This window comes from Megalobrama amblycephala, linkage group LG7 (assembly GCF_018812025.1).
Source record: "Megalobrama amblycephala isolate DHTTF-2021 linkage group LG7, ASM1881202v1, whole genome shotgun sequence".
NCBI lineage: Eukaryota > Metazoa > Chordata > Actinopteri > Cypriniformes > Xenocyprididae > Megalobrama > Megalobrama amblycephala.
Window position 1 is genome coordinate 52586370 of NC_063050.1, and position 21181 is coordinate 52607550.

A 21181-nucleotide genomic window follows, 5' to 3' on the forward strand; every position below is an offset into this window, starting at 1 on the left:
TCATTTATATTCACTTGTGCGTGTGTGTGTGTGTGTGTCCATTGGTTATGGTGTTGGATTGGTGGCTGTGGCAGAACTACAGTTTTATACATGGGGTTACTAGGCGGTGGCCAAGGCTACTTCAGGGGGTCCATAGACCATGAAAGAAAATTAGTGTGTAATCCTAACCCGGCATCAAAAAGCATGAATAAATCATTTGATTGCTGATTAGAGGTAGAAGTGATAATTCACGTAACAGAGTTCTTCACTGTTACAGATAGTGTGGTCCAAAAGAGTTTCTTCACATTACCCCATATTAGCTAAACCTTTCTATACTGTAACTAAATTTAGAACTCTCTCTGTAAACTCGCAATTCCGAAGTCAGTCTTTTCCCCCCTCAGAATTGGACTTTGCACTATATCTAAAAATTCTGAGAAAAAAAAGCCAGACTTGTGAGATATAAACTTGCAAGTGTGAGGAAAAAAAGCCAGAATTGTGAGATATAAATTATATCTCGCAATTCTGACTTTATAACTCACAATTGCGAGTTTATATCTTGTAATTCTGACTTTATAACTTGCAATTGCGACTTTATGTTATGCAATTATGAGACTGCAAGATGTAAGCTCGCAATTGTGAGAAAAAAAAAATCAGAATTGTGAGATAAAAAGTCGCAATTACCTTTTTTTATTATTACGTGGCGGAAACAAGCTTCCATAAAAACACCATTTCCACATCGCTTTTACAACATATCAAATCTCTTAGTTCTCATCATCTCCAAAAAGTCAAGCCAATGTTGATTCTTGTTTTATTACGGCCTCTGTCACATTCTCTTTTTGCCAGCAGACTCTCCTCAGCATTTTTTTTTACAGGTGATTCCCTTGAGGCTCCATGACAAACTTTCTCGCCCACTGTGACAACTAACCTATTCCACTCCCACACCATACACACATCAAAGTAGCCGGAGCAACTTTTCTCTTTTTACGAGACACGCACAATGGCGAATGACATATGTACTCAATTTCCAGCAAAAAAAAAACATCCCGTCAGGCCTAAAACTATAAGATTACCATTGTGAATACCATAGTGGCTTAAAGTTACATAGTGTAACTTTTATATAAATGGGTGATTTTAGGTATTTAATCAACTTCTCAACAAAAAGTGGTCAGCCTCAACGTGTCACATGACCAACCACCATCATCAAACGGTTTTGTAATGTCTTTGCTATTTGAGACCAGTGTAACTTCTAATGAAAATGGCTTATTGTGTTAATGATGCCAATTACACCATGCAAAAGCTTCCGAGACACACAAACACTGCGCGAATAAGATGAAAGCAGCACTAAATTTATCTTTTGAATGGTCTGTAGCTGTTCAAATATGTCTAATGAGGCAAATTCCTAATGCATAAATTTTACCCCAGGCTGACAATCCGCCAACAGCGCACTCTGCGACGAACATATAGGCCTGACAAGAGCTCACAAATACATTTTCACAATGAATACTAATCATTTTTGATTCAGCATGAGAAGCAGTTATTAAAGATGTTCAAAGTCATAAAGCAGACAGACATTAAGTGCTATACAGTGAACGGCAATGGCAAATATTTAGGATCTCCTAATCACACTTTGCAGACAATTTAGGCTTATTGTTATTGTTTATCTAGTCAGCGTTTTAAATGGAAAACATGATTATGCTTTATGTACTGCAATTACCATTTCAATACTCATTAAACAAACACTTCAACCAAAAAAAAAAAAACATTCATTAAAATGATTGTCGCTGACGAACCCCCATCGTGCTGTTTTTATTCATTTTCAGTTTTCAAACTAACAAATAAATGCATTTATCTTCCCATACATTTTATAGAAGAGCTAATCAATATTTTTTCATCCAAGAAAAAACATGACATGTCCTTGCTTGTTGAAACTTGTTTTTATAGATTACATGTGAAAGAATTGCGTTAAAAATTCAACTTCATTGATTTCTTCATCTACTATTATTTCAGCTGACAGTTGCATTGCTTCACAACGTGCCATGGCTCCATATTGTTTTGTCAAATAACATTTTTGGGTTATTGGTTTTGTCAGTCAGATGGAACTGGTGTAATTAGGCCACAGTATTAATAGAAGAGCTTTGAGAGAGAGAGAGAAATAGACAGTGTGCTTGATAGCTCAGTTCTGATATGTGTACTTGAGCGGGTGTCATCGGGGTGTTGAAGTTAATTGGGGTAGGTCTCCAGTTTACCGCCTGTGTGACTCCAATGTGATTTAAGTGAGCATCAATCCATTTGGAGAGAAAATAGAAATCTAGATGTAGACATGTTCATTTATAACCAGGCCCGGTGAGCGCCGCATTGTCTGATCTAGGATCAAATGTGCTCTCGCTCATATTTGACCTGGTCACTGTTTGGCCAAACATAAAACTGAGGTAGAGGAAACACTTTTGCTTCATGATCACCAGTTTAGGACTGAAAAATAGACTGAATAAGCCGTGACCAGATGTGAGAATAACAAATATTTTATTCTTTTAAACCGCAGGTACAAGTTGCACCACCTTATTGTGTCCAGCTAACATCATCACAAATAAACAGTGAACTGTTCTGAGATCAGCAGCTTGAGGGGTTTGACCTCTGCATGTTGAAGGTGAATCTGTGTCTGGAACGGTTGTTTACATGGGGTCGTTGCTCTCGCCAAATGTTCATTCATGTCAGATGTGTAATATGAATTAAACATCCTGTAACATTTAAATAGCAGTTGATTTGATGCTGGGAGTTGAAGTTAGCGACGAGATTAAACTTTATTTCAATAGTCCACAATAGACATTCTGCTAACTGTTAGTAACTTTGCAACTAACTCTCATCAGAATACAACTGTTAGGCCGTGTGCCCACCAAAGCTGCTGCTAGTTTTCCAGTTGTTTTCATTGGGAGCACAGCGCTTCCAGGTTCTGCGTCCGAACGCCGGCTCAGTGTTGGCCAAAGCTGTAACACGTGAGCAGCACGACGCATGCGTATGATGCTGACGCAGGAGGCGTCTGATAATGAGTCGGTGTTCTGACGTAGAACCTGGAAACTCTGGACGTGAACAGAATGACATAGAACAGCAGATATTGTTGAATAAAATCGCTATTTTTGTTTTGTTTTGTTTTTGTTTTTGTTTTTGTTTTTCGCTACATAAAATTAAGGTTGAACCACTGCAGTCACGTCGACTATTTTAAAGGTGTCTTTAGTACCTTTCTGGACCTTGAAAGTTGTTGTTCAATTGCTGTCAATGGAAGAGTCAGACAGCTATTTTATTTTATCAAAAATATCTTAATTTGTGTTCCGAAGATGAATGAACGGGTGTGGAACGATATAAGGCAGAGTAATTAATGACATAATTTTCATTTTTGGGTGAACTAAGGTTTGAACCAACCCATAAATATAATTTGAGAAAAACTAATATACTTGGCTGTATTATTATTATTATTATTATTTAAGTTGGTCAAAAGGTTGTGTTTTCATTGTATGTATATATTTGAGGTTAGTGCTTACCACGAAACATTGTCTGGTTTTCATCCTACTTAGGGACTGTGGCTGTTTACTGCGTGAAACAAAGTTATAACTTTGTTTGTTGTTATACTAGGTCCAATTTTGCAGCCCACTGAACTTCTGCCACTGACCATGAGATTTAGATGAACCAAATTACGTCCAAATATAGTTGTAGAAGTTTTGACTTATGCACTCATGAGTATAATCATATCAGTCTTGATTCCTGTAGAAATATGAGTTTCACTCCTGAATATGAAAATAAAATTTCCGGTGTAGCCCATTTCTCATGCTATGCTACCATTTCAAATGACTCACACTGTTGTAACAGTAGTTATATCTTACATCCAAGGTGAGTAAACATAACACGCACATAGCTCAGATACCGAACGTAACACACCCCCCACCCTCCTTTTAGTCATCAACATATGTGACCTCAGGGAAACATTACGTTGATGCTTTACGTTGAATCCAGCGCCATTAGTCAGAACAGGAAACCGCTCTGCCAGAGGCAGGAACAAAATTGAGATGGGATCCCTCCAAGATGAAATCAAAGCAGGAAGTGGATTAGTTTCCTTGCGTAGGCATACTATGACTTATGTGAGTTCTCTGTAAAACAGCTAAAGTTCTCATCCAAAAAGATTTTGAGAGATATTAATATTAAATGTGTTCATTTATTTTAATCTGTCAATTTACAGGCCAAACTACCCCTGTTTTATTTAGTAATGTGCTGTGTAGAAGCCACACACTTTAACCGAACCGCGCATTGTTGTTGCTGAACTTCCGCAGAACCCACTGAACAAGTAAACTGTTGTGTAATGTGCAAATAAACTGAATGTCCGGTGGGTTTTGCAGTGGCACTGGTGCATACAGTATGTTGTGGTGCTTTTTATTGCTTTTTGCTCTCATAGTAAGACCTTGTATAAATAGAATGTAACTGCACAGGAAGTACCCTGCAAAGAAAGATCCTTATCATTCCACACTAAACACAATGATGGTGACACTCAAAATCACATCAAGGAATGATATTGACACATGATGCATAACTCCAAAGGGAACACATTGTAAAGCCTGCATATGAAGTATGCAGTAAAAAGTAAAAACAGTGAACAATTAGGTGGTAATGTGCATGATATTTTGTACCATTGCATGCTGGGAAACAAGGGGGTTGAATGAACAAGAAAAATAACAAGAAAATGTGTGAGAAAAAAAGTCAGAATTGTGAGATATAAACTCACAATTGCAAGTTTAATTGCAAGAATAAGGTCAGAATGGTGAATTAAAAATGTCACAATTACCATTTTAATTGTTTTTGTTTTTTACATAAAAAGCTAAAACATAAGCTGTCATCAATGTCAATGACGTGACGGGTAATTTTTTTTTGCCCAAAGGCCTTAATAATAATGGTAAAAAAAACAAAGATATGACATCCAAAGTATGTAAGGTAGTACAACTAGATCTCTTTTATTGAATCCAAAAGGTTTTAAAGGTGCCGTAGAACGTATTTCTAAAAGATGTAATATAAGTCTAAGCTGTCCCCTGAATGTGTCTGTGAAGTTTCAGCTCAAAATACCCCATAGATTTTTTTTTATTAATTTTTTTTAACTGCCTATTTTGGGGCATCATTAAATATGAGCCGATTTAGGCTGCGACCCCTTTAAATGCTCACGCTCCCCGGCCACGGAGCTCGCGCTTGCCTTTAACAGCATAAACAAAGTTCACACAGCTAATATAACCCTCAAAATTGTTCTTTAAAAAGTGTTTGTCATGCAACGTCTAATCGCGTAAGTATAGTATTTGTAGTATTTGTATATTTACATTTTATTCTGAAAGAGTTTGATAGTATGCTCTGTGGCTAAAGCTAACATTACACACTGTTGGAGAGATTTATAAAGAATGAAGTTGTGTTTATGAATTATACAGACTGCAAGTGTTTAAAAAATGAAAATAACAACAGTCTTGTCTCTGTGAATACAGTAAGAAACGCTGGTAACTTTAACCACATTTAACAGTACATTAGCAACATGCTAACGAAACCTTTAGAAAGAAAATTTACAAATATCACTAAAAATATCATGATATCATGGATCATGTCAGTTATTATTGCTCCAGCTGCCATTTTTCGCTGTTGTTCTTGCTTGCTTACCTAGTCTGATGATTCAGCTGTGCACAGATCCAGACGTTAATACTGGCTGCCCTTGTCTAATGCATTGAACATGAGCTGGCATATGCAAATATTGGGGGTGTACATATTAATGATCCCGACTGTTACGTAACAGTCTGTGTTATGTTGAGATTTGCCTGTTCTTCGGAGGTCTTTTAAACAAATGAGATTTATATAAGGAGGAGGAAACAATGGTGTTTGAGACTCACTGTATGTCATTTTCATGTACTGAACTCTTGTTATTTAACTATGCCAAGATAAATTACATTTTGAATTCTAGGGCACCTTTAATTATATTTTGCTACATATAAAGGTATTTTAAAGATTTTGAAGTGTCAAAAGGTCATTTGTCCAAATGCCAATACAGCCATTTTATTTGTGATTAAAATATCTTAAAATGTAATAAATGTTTATTTTTTATTCTGGCATTATTTTATAACATCATAAATCAACATATTGCAAAATGGTATTATTATGGTATTAATGGTATTATGTGTAGAAGGTGTTGCTTTGTTATGAGAAAAAATGTCCGGAAAAATGAATTTCATTGATGTCATTCGGAGTAACCAATATAAAGGGACCATTTTGGATAAAGTCATACAATATCATGTGACAGGATGTGACATCATTCAGACACCTGCAAAGGACCTCATGGTTGTGAAGCAAAGTAACTAACACTCTTTTAACTATTGAAATGTTTTTACTTGCTAATACGAATATCTCAAAACATCAGGTCATTCAGTACAACCACTATAAAACATGGAAAACGTTGTAATATTTAAAAAAAAAATGTACTAAATATAAAATTTTTGATTGTCCTTTTGCTAGCTACCAAGATATCAGCCTGTTAGCATTGTTTGAAAATACCGTCATTCGGTATAACCTAAAGTGTCAATCGGTAAAACCTAAATTTTGGTTAAACCAAATTACTTTTTTGGTGACAAATTAAGTACACATGCAATTATTTTTTTTCGGTTTAATGTGTTAAAAATATTTATCACAATTAGCGCAGCATCCATTTTTTCCCGTCATCCTTTAGCTAGCGTTATATTATATGATCATGTTGTTGTTGATGCAAATGCTTTTAGATACTTTATGAGTATCCTTGTAAGCACAGTCTTAAATGATTTAAATAAAGTCTTAAATGAACATAAAGAAGGAAATGGGATGCATGTCAGATCCACGTCATATCTTAAAGTGACAGCAGCCTAATAAACCTGCCTAATAAAGTCTGTCGTTAAGGTTAATCAAACAACAAAAGAAAAAGAGAACATCACTCAATGCTCTTGACTGAATAACTTGATTAATCTTTATTTAATTTATAATTTGTGCAGTGAAGACTGTTCAGTTTCTGTATATTGTTAGATAAAATATTAGAATATATACTGTCTTTGTTGTTTTTGCATTAATTTGGATTTATTATTATTACAATATAAAAATACAAAAATATGTTAGGTGTGATTAATCACAGAAACAAAGGTGTGATTAATCATTTTATTATTACTATTATTATTATTATTGATTGACAGCTGTACACTATGTATTTCAAATATATATTGTTTCAAACTGAAAATATATTACAATTAAAACTTCACAAAATACACTTCCAATTTTAAAATACGCAAGATACTTCATGATTTGCTGAAGGTTTTCAGTGAACTGTGGGTTATAATTTAATGCTGTTCTGTATGCTGTATGCAAAATTACATTTACAAAAACAATTTATTTATAGCCTTGTGCGCGCAATTGCTCTCACAATTGAATTCTTACTCAATACTGTAAGACTAGGGCTTGTTTTAATGAAGGTGGATGAGAATTTCCTGAATTTTTATCCAAGAATTGTAATGTGTAGTAGGCCATGCACCGCACTGCCCAATTGCCTTTCATGACATTCTGTAATACACTGCTAAACAAAAATGTCATTTGCAGATGATTTTGAAAAGCATGTCAACCCATCAGTGGAATGTTAGATTGACTCAGTCTTTGATGATGTAGCATTATTACACAGGCCTTTGTTCCATTAAAAATGACAAGAGATGAACAGCATGATGAAATGAAACATATTCTGCATGAAAATTGCCAGTTTTGCTGGGTCAGTTGTTACACATGAAAGAAAGAGAATATTGAAAACACACAATAATCGACAAGTGGCTTATTGCTTTTTTCCTTTGGCAGCAAACCGTTCATTAAACAACCCAGTTTCAAGATGAATCAGGTAACAAACCTACACATATGGTACGTTTCGCACAGTGGTCATTTCAATAATATAATCATAATCATTACTAATTAAGAATAAACACTGGCATGCCATTAGTTGTTAATTATAACAGAAGCTATTTAAATTGTTAGACGCACTTAAAGCAGTAGGATTTATCAACCTCACGTAGCTGAAACAGTTCTCCACAAACTGAGTTAATATCTTAAAGTTCACAGAGAAATTATATTCACCCTGATTTGGTCATTGCAGCTCGAGTTAATTATGAGCTTGCAGGTTTTCATTTAAATGTGCTTATACCTCCGAACACCTCAATGCCTTGGGCCCTGTAGTCCACATGCATCACGTTGAATCTATTATTCATTTAGAGTTTTATTGTGAATGGAGGTTGCCTGGTTTAGTGGGCCAGGGATAGTCTGTTCATCGAAAGAGGTGTACAATTTACAAACAACATGAATTATTAACTGCAAGGAAAGCATTTCAAACCGTGTGTGAAAACAACCTTTAGAAAGGGCCGTGACTGTAACATAAAACACTGTATGAGCACGAATCACTCACTACTGAATAATGCTAAAACGTACTTTAATAACAAATACGTACACAAATTAAATCTAATTAAAATCAAATTTTGGATGGATGGATGCTACTACTTACCTCAATAACAAATACACAAATTAAATGTAATTAAAATCAAATTTTGTATGTGTATATATTTACGTTGCAAGTGCAAATTATAAAGTCAGAATTCTGAGAAAAAGTCAGAATTAAGAGTTTATATATCACAATTCTGACTTTATAACAGGCAATTCTAACTTTATAACAAGTGCGACTTTATATCACACAATTCTGACTTTATAACTCTCAATTACAAGTTTATATCATGCAATTCTGAGAAATAAAGTCAGAATTGCGAGATGTAAACTTACAATTGTGAGAAAAAAGTTAGAATTGTGTGATAAAAAGTCACAATTAGCTTTTTTATTTTTTTATTCAGTGGCAGAAACAAGCTTCCATATGAAGGTGAACCCTTATGTAAAATGATAAATCATGTAGGCCTACCTGCTATCAAAATATCATATTTACTGGAAGAACAGAACTAACATCTGGTTGTATTTCTTAGTTTGTCTCTCTCTTTGAACAAGCTGCCGGCGAATTCTGTCAAAATAAAGCATGTGGTGCAAAGATGGTTATAGGAAAGGGGAAATAAAAGGCATATGATGTAACACAATAACAACAATACTGAAGTGGAATATTAAGGATAGAAGTAAATGGGCGGGGGACATTAATAAACCTTATAAATTCTGACGAAATATTGCCATCATATTGCATTGTCTGGCTATATTTTGAGGACGAATGTTATTTCTACTTACATTTTGTCGGCAGTTTGTGTTTATGGTTATCTTCTGATAAAAACAGTTTTACAAGAACTTCTGAGACGTCAAAGAGGAGTCTCAACTTTCCTGTTTATGGGTTCAAAGAAACAACACATTGCATATTCATAACCCATATCTTAAGCAGTCCCTTTCAACACTGTCCCCATCAAGCTAAAAAACATCACATCACCTTGCCCTAACCTGTCCCTATTTTACATATTCTCTGTCACTGACCAACAGCATTAACACTTAAGAACAACAACAACTGTTTCCTGCTCCTGTTTTATGTGGTTCGCCATATGTTTTTTCAGGTTGACCTCGCAGGTGTTCACTGGACATCACTTGTCCCCTGTCAGGAGACCATGGAACCATGAAGAACAAAGGGCATAAATGACTTGACCAGTCAACCAAAATCCTGCCATCTACTTAAAGGAACAGTTCAGCCAAAAAATTAACTTTCTATCATCTCAGCCTCATGTTGTTCCAAAAGCGGATGAACTGAGGGCCTTTCGACCTCCAAAAATACCAATAAGCACCATAAAAGTAGTCAGTGAGACCCTGTTTCCAATCTTTTGAAGTTATAGCTTTAATGTGAGGAACAAACATAACTATGATTGATCATAGCCTAAATATTGTATGCCACATCCGTGAATATGGTATGGGAATAATGTTTGACTGTGATTTAAGAGGTGTGACGATAGATTATCAGTGGATAACTATTTAAATGAATATTTTCCTCACACAAAGCTAATCTAACGACTTTAGAAGTTTTGCAATACTGTATAGTGCACAAGATGTAAGCAAATATATTTTTGCAGGTTATGTAGTTACACCATAGGTGGAGACAAGAATGAGTCATTAATTTGTTCATTTAACTGATTTGATCTAGCCTAAAACACTGATCCATTCGAGAACGAAACGATTCTTTGCGAAGGGGTTATCGAAACATTAAAGGGTTAGTTCACCCAAAAATGAAAATAATGTAATTTATTACTCACCCTCATGTCGTTCTACAACCGTAAGACCTTCGTTCATCTTCGGAACACAAATTAAGATATTGTTGATGAAATTCGAAGGCTAAGTGAGGCCTCCATTGCCAGCAATGTTACTGTACCTCTTCAGATCCATAAAAAAGCATATTTAAAGGTGCCCTACTTTTTTTTAAAAGATGTAATATAAGTCTAAGGTGTCCCCTGAATGTGTCTGTGAAGTTTCAGCTCAAAATACCCCATAGATTTTTTTAAATTCATTTTTTTAACTGCCTATTTTGGGGCATAATTAGAAATGAGCCGGTTCAGGGTGTGTGGCCCTTTAAATCTTGTGCTCCACACCCCAAGAGCTCGCGCTTGCCTTAAACAACATAAAAAAAAAAGTTCACACAGCTAATATAACCCTCAAAATGGATCTTTACAAAGTGTTCGTCATGCAGCATGTCTAATCGCGTAAGTACAGTGTTTATTTTGATGTTTACATTGATTCTGAATGAGTTTGAGGCTATGCTCCGTGGCTAACGGCTAATGCTACACTGTTGGAGAGATTTATAAAGAATGAAGTTGTGTTTATTAATTATACAGACTGCAAGTGTTTAAAAATGAAAATAGCGACGGCTCTTGTCTCCGTGAATACAGTAAGAAATGATGGTAACTTTAACCACATTTAACAGTACATTAGCAAATGCTAACGAAACATTTAGAAAGACAATTTACAAATATCACTAAAAATATCATGTTATCATGAATCATGTCAGTTATTTTTGCTCCATCTGCCATTTTTTGCTATTGTCCTTGCTTGCTTACCTAGTCTGTTGATTCAGCTGTGCACAGCCAGACGTTCTGCCCTTGTTTAATGCCTTTCATAATGTTGGGAACATGGGCTGGCATATGCAAATATTGGGGGCGTACACCCCGACTGTTACGTAACAGTCGGTGTTATGTTGAGATTCGTCTGTTCTTCGGAGGTCTTTTAAACAAATGAGATTTATATAAGAAGGAGGAAACAATGGAGTTTGAGACTCACTGTATGTCTTTTCCATGTACTGAACTCTTGTTATTTAACTATGCCGAGGTAAATTCAATTTTTTAATCTAGGGCACCTTTAAAACAGTTCATGTGACTTCAATGGTTATATCTTAATATTATAAAGTGATAAGAATACTTTTTTTGCACCAAAAAAAAAAAAAAAAATAATAATAATAATAATAATAATAATAATAATAATAATAATAATAAAATAACGAACTTTTCAAACACTGCCGATTTCAAAACACTGCTTCATGAAGCTTCTGAGCTTTATGAATCTTTGTTTCGAATCAGTGATTCAACGGCTAAACCGCTGAAATCACATGACTTCTGAGCTCCGATTCACTGATTCGATTCGTAAAGCTCTGAAGCAGTGTTTTGAAATCGGCACATATCATTCAGGAACAAAACAGTACGGTTTCAAAAGAGAAAACATGTTATGGATTTGTAACGACAAATGATTATATACTTACAGTTTTTTGGTTCGCCTACTATTCCTTTAAACCTAGCTGCTAATGCAAAATTTGATCGAAATGTGCACGTACTGATCCAATTCTCATCAGTAGGTCTAGTGGTGTGATGTAATACTCGACGACAATGCGGCTGGCGCTAGTCAGGGATATGAAAGTTCAAAAGTGTTGCTTTTTATCATGGTAAGAACAAGAAATATCATGTTTTGTAGGCCGTACGGGCATCGAATTCACCGAGACGCGAGTGTAGCAGCAGGACAGAGCCAAGTGTCACTGCAACAGCAGGTGAGAAACAGTCCACGGATGGAGATCCGGTAATCGGTGAACCGTTTGAAAGCAGTAGGTCTACAGCTCAGAGGAAATATATGATTTGCTAATGTATTCTGGAGAAAAAAAAAAAAAAAAAAAAAAAAAAAAAACTTTTAGTTTGAAAGCTGTAACTTTTTGTTTATTATTATACACTGCTGAAACATAAAATACATTAAAAGAGGAAGTTCTGAAACTTCCAACTTTGTGAAGTAAATTGCGGCGTCTGTGTGCAGGACAAGAGCGCGGTTCTGTAAATTTGCTGTTAACACAGATTATGCGGGAACGATAAGGCTGTGCGAGATAATTAAAGTGCAGCTGCTGAGTTGTGGGAGGTCCGTGCAGAAGTTAATTAAAAGAAAGGTAACGCTGGATCGGCACACAATCATAATGAAAACAAGAATCCTCCCTCAAATTAATGTTCCAACACTGGGATGTGCTGCCTTTATTTTCGCATTAATAAATGAAAAGCTCCTTACAAATTAGAGGCTTTAATTCCAGTGTGCTCCTGACGGGATGCTAAGAACAGAGGGGTAGCTCTGAAATATTTATTCTTCTGGAGATGGTTCCAGCTGAGAGGTTTGAACAATGAGTGCTTGCTTAAACAAGTCTTGGTGGACAAATACATTGTATTTGTGGGGGAAATAAGAGCACTTAACTTATGGTTGAATAGTAAAAGCTGGGTTATACAATAACCCCTCAAAAGTTTGGGGTAAGTATACTGTTTTTTTCTTCCCAAAATAACAATTCTAAAAAAGGTAGCAGTTTAATATATATATATATAGCAGCACAGCTGTTTTCAGCATTGGTAATAATAAGAAATAGTTATCAAGCAGCAAATCAGCATGTTAGAATGAGTTCTGCAGGATCACGTGACACTGAAGACTAATGCTGAAAATTCAGCTTTGATCACAGGAATAAATTCTATTAACAGTTATACATATTTAAAAAAAGAAAAAAAAAGAAAGAAAATCGAGTTAGAAGATACCTAAACACTTTAATGAAACAAAACGTGTATACCATTAAACAAAATCAACTTGTAGTAAGCTAGGAAATTATGAGAACGACTAAGTTAAATATTAATTGCATTATCAAAAATCATACTTTATATTAATATTAAGGCTGTCAAATTATTAAATCAGTCTAATCAAATTGGTGTCATGATATGCTGATTGATTAATCAAATTTATTGCACATCAATATTTGCTGATGAAATATATCATTTGTTTTAAAATTATATGCATTAATAATATTGTACATTATAATATATGCAATTTATATTATTGTATGATATAATATATAAAGTAACACCTTACAAGAAGGTCTCATTTGTTAACATTAGTGCATTAACTAACATGAACTAACAATGAGCAATATATTTTTACAGCATTTATTAACATTTGTTAATGCTATTAATAAAAATGTTTGTGTTAGTTCACAGTGCATTGACTAATGTTAACAGATACAACATTTGATCTTAAAAATGTATTAGTAAATGTTGAAATTAACTCAACTAAGATTAATAAAATGTAACTAATGTAGTTAACTAATGTTAACAAATGAAACATATAATATCAAGAATAATTATAAATGACACTAAATTAAAATGATACATTGATATCCCTATATATTATTTATATTCAAGTTACTTGCAATATAACACAAGTCCTATGGATTATACATTTATGATATCTTTATTATTTTGGAGCTTGACATACAATTCACTTTCATTACATGAAAAAGAGCCAGCGGACATTTTATTAAACTTTTTGTTTTGTTTTCCACAGAGGAAAGAAAGTCGTACACACTTGGAATGACATGAGGGTGAGTAAATGACAGAACTTTCATTTTTGGGAGAACTTTTGCCGCTATAGTCAGAGCATTTGAATAAGGAAACCATAAATAAGTCCATTTCATCTTCCCTCCTCCAGGGCCACATGAACTTAAGTGGTTCTTAACACATGGGACCTCATGACTAAGGATAGAATGACTCATGACGGAAGCTCTCGTGAGCTTTCCCGAAAGAGTGTCTGACTGTGTTCAAACAAGTTACCCTCGGGGTGAACGCAGAACACGGGTTCTAGTAAATCATACAGGACAATCTGTTAATGCTGGTGCAGGGACGATTCTCTGATCCCTGGATACAAAACAAGACTTTTTTTTTTTTTTTTTGAAGGTCATTTAATGTCATCAAACCAAAAGAGTCTGAATGCGAAGAGGTCACAAACTATTGTTGTGGAGCCTTAAGCGCAGATTTCATCAGCGCTTTTTGTTTGACTTTGGTTAGTTCTTTGAAACTGACCGTCATCACAGGACTGGCTGAATACACAAAGATTTAAATAATATACATGCTGGGGAGATATTTACAAGAAGTTTTATGGTGTGCCCTTGTAGAGCATCGTTGTCTGATGATGTCCAGAATCTGACCTGAAAGTTTGGCACATTTGTGAATGGGCGAATTTAAATTGCAAAATACTAACCTTAGCTGTCTACTTGACAATAAAGAGACACTAAAAAAGAAGGCCAAAGCTAAATTATCATCCTACACTTTGCTGAAACAACATACTACAGTGTTTCTGAATTTGGGTGAATTGGTAAATCAGGTAACACTTTATTTTGATTGTCCACTTAGACATCCTACTAACTATAACTATAACATGCCAACTAGCAGTGATTAGAGTATTAGTAGACTGTTTGCTTGAAGGGATATTGTACCCAAAAATAAAAAAAATAAAAAATCCCATGATTTACTCGCTTTCAAACCATCCTAGGTGTATATGCATATAGGTGTATATGTCTTCTTTTAGACAAACGCAATTAGAGTTATATTAAAAAATATCCTGGCTCTTCCAAATTTTATAATGGTAGTAAATGGGGCTCAAGATTTTGAAGCCCAAAAATGTGCATCCATCCATCATAAAAGTAATCCATATGGCTCCGGGGGGTTAATAAAGACCTTCTTAAGCGAAGTGATGGGTTTTTGTAAAAGGAAAAAAATAAATAAATAAATAAATAAATAAATAAATTCAAGATTTAGAGTGAACTCTATGATGGATGGATGCACTTTTTGGGCTTCAACATTTTAAGCCCCATTCCATTATAAAGCTTGGAAGAGCCAGAATTTTTTTTAATATAACTCTGACTGTGCTCGTCTGAAAGAAAATAGTCATATACACCTATGGCATTAGGGTGGGATAATTTTCATTTTGGGTGAACTATCCCTTTATTATGTAATTTGTTCATGAAGCTATTCTTGTTCACGAAGCTATTCTTGTAATTTGTTCATGAAGCTATTTAGTTCAATGCAACAGCTTGCATAATGGTGTTTTACAAACTATTTACAAAGGCTCGTGTTATGAATATCTCCAAAATCTTTAGAAAACAATATGCCCTCTTATACAGTATGTGTCGGTATTGTTTTCATTAGGTGGAAATGTGTTGACTATTACATTTTCAGTAAGAACAGCTAACTTTTTAATGAGCTGGGAAAAACTTCTCACATAGTGTGAAAAACACAGGAATCGATACTAATCTACTATTTGCTAATTGAACTGCATGGGGAATGACTGTGTGTGTCTGTATTTTTGCCTCAGGTTAGTTGCAGGTGCAAAAGAAAAAAAAAACAAAAAAAAAACAATCTTATCCATTCTTGTCCAATGTTCATCTAGTTGAAATTATTTATTCTCTCATGGGATGTGGCACATTCATTTTGGAAAAGGCCAAAAATGTATTTTGATGATATCCAAATTTTTACTATTACATTTTATAGTGGTTGTTTGTGTGATATAGCTTTTAAGTGATCAATTTATGGGTTATAAGCAAAAGAGAGAGACGTGTGAGTGAAAAACATAACAGTAACATTACTTTCATTAATGATATATTACTTTAATTATATACATATATATGTTTTTCTGTAGACTCTAGTTGCAAGACTTAAGTAAAAGTAAGGTGTAGGATGATGATTTAGCTTTCGGTGCTATTCATTAATCATGAGCAGAAAAAAATGCCTTGTAAATTGTTTGTAAAACACCATTATGCAAGTTGTTGCATTGAACTGAATGCACACATTTACACTAGAAGTATTGTATAAATAATTTACCAATTCACCAAAATTCGGAAACACAGTGTGTTGTTCAAGTGAAGGATGATAATTTAGCTTTGGACTTGTATTTTATAGTCTAAACTTTTAGGATACAATGCAACCTAGTCAATAAATAAATAAACAAATAAATAAAACTATACCAAAATCTATTTAAAATACATTTTAAATTCATTTATACACTCATAATAAGCATACTTCAAATCCATTAACATATTTAGTTACGTATTAGTTAAGACTTACTGATATTATTATATTAGAATTATAATAAAACTTTATTTGGAGTATTTTTATTTCACAATGCACATTTCTTAATATCATGCCTAAAAAGTGTCTTAATATCACTATTAATAAGGATTGTATAATCTTTGTATAATATCAGTCTTTAAATGCAAGATATTTAAAGTGTACCTAAAGTATACTTGCTATAGTTCCACTTCAGCACAATCAAATATACTTCAGTATATCTTTAGTTGGACCTCAGCACTGCTGCCACACAATTAAAGTGCATTAAGTACAACATTAGTTGTTCCAGTTTAGTAGACTTTTAAGTATACCAGTTTAGTATACCAAAAAGTACAATTGCAGGATATTTTTATTTAGCACATAAATATGTACATGTATTTTTAGTATACTTAATAAAAATAAATATATTTTAAATACATTTTTTTTTTTTTTTTCCCCTACTAAAATCTTAAATTATAAATCAGATATATCAATATGAACTCTCATTGCTCATCTTATTCATCCAAGACCAAATCATCTGAGCATGTCTCATTTGTGTCTCTTTTGATTTCTTTGGTAGAATTTTAAGAGACAAAGCTGAAGCATACCTGTGATCTCCAATAAAACTAACAAAAGACATCTGTCAAACTCAATAGATAAGCCAAAGGATCTGACAAGTTATGCCTTACATGAAAACCAGAGCAAGGCTAAATCAGGTCAAAAGACAAAGCAAAATTGTTTCCAAAAGTAGGTTAGACAAATCGGAAATAACTTTCAACATGCACGATTTATGTTAGCAGCATCTGAAGCGATTGAATGATTGCTGGTCATTGACGTCAGTGATTTGTGGTTATTGTTCATGGGATTTTCTGCTATCTCTGAGACATAAATGTATATCTCAGAAATTGCATTTTGTTATTTTAACCTTTTTTGTACTGTTTCTCATTTCACTTTCATACAAGTTTTATAAGTACCACAGCATGTAAAAAAAAAGAGAAAAAAAAGGGTCATTTCATATATATATATATATATATTGTATACTATATATATATATATATATATATATATATATATGTGTGTGTGTATGAAATGACCCATTTAAGCAATTAAAATTGAGACTTTAGCCTACTGCAGACTTCCGCCGCTGCAGTTTTGTGCTATAGCTTCAAATACTTTTTTTTTTTTTTTTTTTTAAAGTTAGAGACTTTCGAGGGCAAACTAATTATTATTTTTCACTATTACTTTATTTGGATTATTTCAAAATTATAATGCAAAAAACATTATCTTGCAATATCAACAACAATATGACTTCCCCTTGATGACAGAACCACTGTGTGGCCTGCGACGGAAGCCATTAGTGTAATGATGGAATATTGTTGTTCTGAGGCAATGATCATAGTAGTTTCGTTCTGATTTCTGTGCGCCTCAGATGAAGCTCTGATGAGGCAAACATGCAAATGAAGGGCCCGCCATATGGCAGCATCCGCCACTGTCTCTCAGCAACCGGGGAGACAATGAACAGCAGCCTCTGTTTTCAATACGAATTTTATCTGGCAGGATGTTTCAGAAATAATGTGTGACTTTGTGTTAGCAAATGAGATTCACATCGTTACAACGTGGCCCGGCAATGTGCGCGCGTCGGGTGGGAGGCGTCTGGAGGAGAGGTGGCGCGGAACCTGGGAATATATACCTCACTGAAATACTGCCGTGCATGCTGAACTACTGTGATAAGATAATAATTAGAATGTTGTGTGATTTAAATTGTTTTTAACATATTCATTAGCACTCTGCCATACAACATTAGGTGTAATGATGAGGTGGATTAACATGCTTTAAATTCCAAGGGCCACTCTTTCAGTGAACAAAATTAGGAGATAATTTGTTGATTATTGAAATTAGACTTAAAATAGTGTTGAGAGTAATGCAACAAAGACGATTCGGTTTTATGTCACATCAAACAAAATATTCTGTTGTGGAATAGTGCTCTGTCAAAAGCAATTACATTTCATCCAGTATTGCTGTTTTTTGTTTTGTTTTTTTTTTTGTTTTTTTGTTTGTTTGTTTGTTTGTTTGTTTGTTTGTTTGTTTGTTTGTTTGTTTGTTTGTTTGTTTGTTTTTTGAGTCACAGATTAAAAAATAAAATGAATGACATTTTTAAAGACACTTTCCAGATAGAAATATTCTGCCCAATGCTTGGAATTAAACAGTAATTTAAGATTTTATTTTATTTAATTTTTTTTTTATATTTTTTGTTTTCTTTGTTAAAATATATTTTTTAATTCTTAGGTATTTTATGTAAACATTTTTATGTATTTTATGTTATTATAGAATTATTGTTATTTACCATTTACCAGTATGATTTGTGTCATTTTTTGTTGATTGCTATCATTGATGAAACCTTTGTGTATCTTATTTTAATTATTTAATATAACATTTTTGAACACTTAAAATTATTATTATTATTATTATTATTAGTAATAATCATTGTTTTTAAACAAGATACCTGTGTTGCCTTGAGGATAATTATTTGGTTGAATGAGACATTTTGCATTTCATCAACAAACAAATTTAAATTGGCTGAACAAATGAAAACTATTAGTGAGATGATCATTGTGAGAAATCAAAAATGTTGACTACTTTCTTCTTCAGAGGGTGAAAGTCAGCAGATGCAGAGAAGCTGAAAGTCTGCAAGCGTTACTCTGGAAGTATGTCGTGGATTGTGGTAAGTCACCTCTAGATCTTTTTTTTCTCTCATGAGCCATCATAATTAAATGCATCTGACAGTCAAATAAATTATGGACGGGATTTAATCACGCGCTCATCAGTCAGCGACGTCTTTCAAAAGGATTTATCTAAACTTTCACAGCAGAAACATGTCATTACAGACATTCCCCTGCTGTGGGGAACGTGTTCATGAAAGATTCGTTCGAAACATGAGCAACCAGGCGTCATGAACATAGCCTGTCATCAGAAGCAGTATCATGGAAAAGAAAGTGATTTCTCTTGGGAGATTCCTATGCCGGACTCGGATGAGCTGAAGTATTCAGTGCAATGGATCCTGTGTTAGTCACAGTCAAGGTACTTCACTGATCCATCGTGGGTTGTCAGGAAACAACCCTCTTTTTGTTGGAAAATGGCATCTTTGATGGGTGTTTTTTGGTGCCTGATGGGTGCTTTGAGGACGGCGATTGCGTTATGTGACACTATGTGGGTGTTCTCTGCATGGGGACCATTGCTCATCTGAAATTGTTTTTTGCAGGTTTGTAACTGCAAGCTGTTGAAGTAAACATGCTGGAGATGCGCTCTCATATAGTCTTGATTCTAATGAGGCCCAAAGAATGATCTTTATGTGGTAACATCTAAATAAACTGGTAATATAAATAAAATGGTTTTATGCAAGTCACTTGATTTACTGAATCAACCAGACTGCATTAAAGGGATAGTTTACCCAAAAATGAAAATTCTGTCAATTACTTTTCTGAAGAGATTTGATTGCTTTATACGGTGAACAGATTTTTACTCACATATAAACATTGATCAAGCGAACACTTGACGTGCGAGAACAAATCTCAAGCTCAAATGTGCTGTGTAACACACCAGAATGAACCTCATTGGTTCTTGCATAATCTCAAACGTGCTCCTTAACATGAAAATGAACCTCATTCATTCTTGCGGAAGCTCAAACGTGCTGTGTAACATGAGAATGAACCTCACTGGTTCGTGCGGAAGCTAAAAGGTGCTGCGTAACACGAGAGTGAACCTCATTGGTTCTTGTGGAATCTCAAACGTGCTGCGTAACACGAGAATTAACCTCACTGGTTCGTGCGGAAGCTAAAAGGTGCTGCGTAACACGAGAGTGAACCTCATTGGTTCTTGTGGAATCTCAAACGTGCTGCGTAACACAAGAATTAACCTCACTGGTTCTTGTGGAAGCTCAAACATGCTCCTTAACACGAGAATGAACCTCATTCATTCTTGCAGAAGCTCAAACATGCTGTGTAACACTTGAGAATTAACCTCACTGGTTCTTGTGGAAGCTCAAACATGTTCCTTAACACGAGAATGAACCTCATTCATTCTTGCAGAAGCTCAAACATGCTGCGTAACACAAGAATTAACCTCATTGGTTCTTGTGGAAGCTAAAAGGTGCTGCGTAACACCAGAATGAACCTCACTGGTTATTCTGTCCCAGATGCGTGTTTCATCTACGCGAAACTGACAGATAGCTAACAGGAGTCAGAAAAGGTCAGACGCAGGAGTAAAGTTGAGGGTTTTTACTGTTATGTTCTTTCCTCTTCTTTCTCTTTTTTGTAAAACTGAAACATACAAAGATTACAAATGTCTTGTTACAGAATGTTCACGAATAAACATGAATGAATTTACAGCATTTACAATGTTCTCTGAACGCACAACTGGCTGCATTCAACTTCGCTTAGTATTATTGTTGTTCGCGAATTACCATCGTTAGAGAATAGTTCAATTTAAACTCAAACTTATTAATTACAAATATATACGCATATTAAAAGAAAGGTAACAACTTACAGGCAAAGCCTTTCCAAAGCACAAAACGTAAAGGAAACAGAGAGCCAACTGCATGGAAAGAATCTGGAACACTGCGGTTATTTCCTGCTTAACCTCTAACCCAAGAGTCACATGACCTAAACCAACCACTAAGAAAACAGCTCACAGTCATCAATTTTCTTTGTTGTTACACCAAACTGCCACAAGATGGTGCTAAGAAATAACAAATAAATGTATGCCATGACACTCCCCGCCTGGTATTGTTTCGATACCACTATATAACC

At 34.5% G+C, this 21181-nt stretch overlaps 1 long non-coding RNA gene across 1 annotated transcript; it reads left to right on the forward strand.

The window, feature by feature from the left end:
- Positions 1-11786: 11786 nt before the first annotated feature.
- LOC125271482 lies at positions 11787-19720 on the forward strand. The gene is made up of 3 exons (XR_007185641.1): positions 11787-12031; positions 13840-13876; positions 19026-19720. It is a non-coding gene; the product is annotated as an uncharacterized LOC125271482 (long non-coding RNA).
- The last annotated feature ends 1461 nt before the right edge of the window (positions 19721-21181 follow it).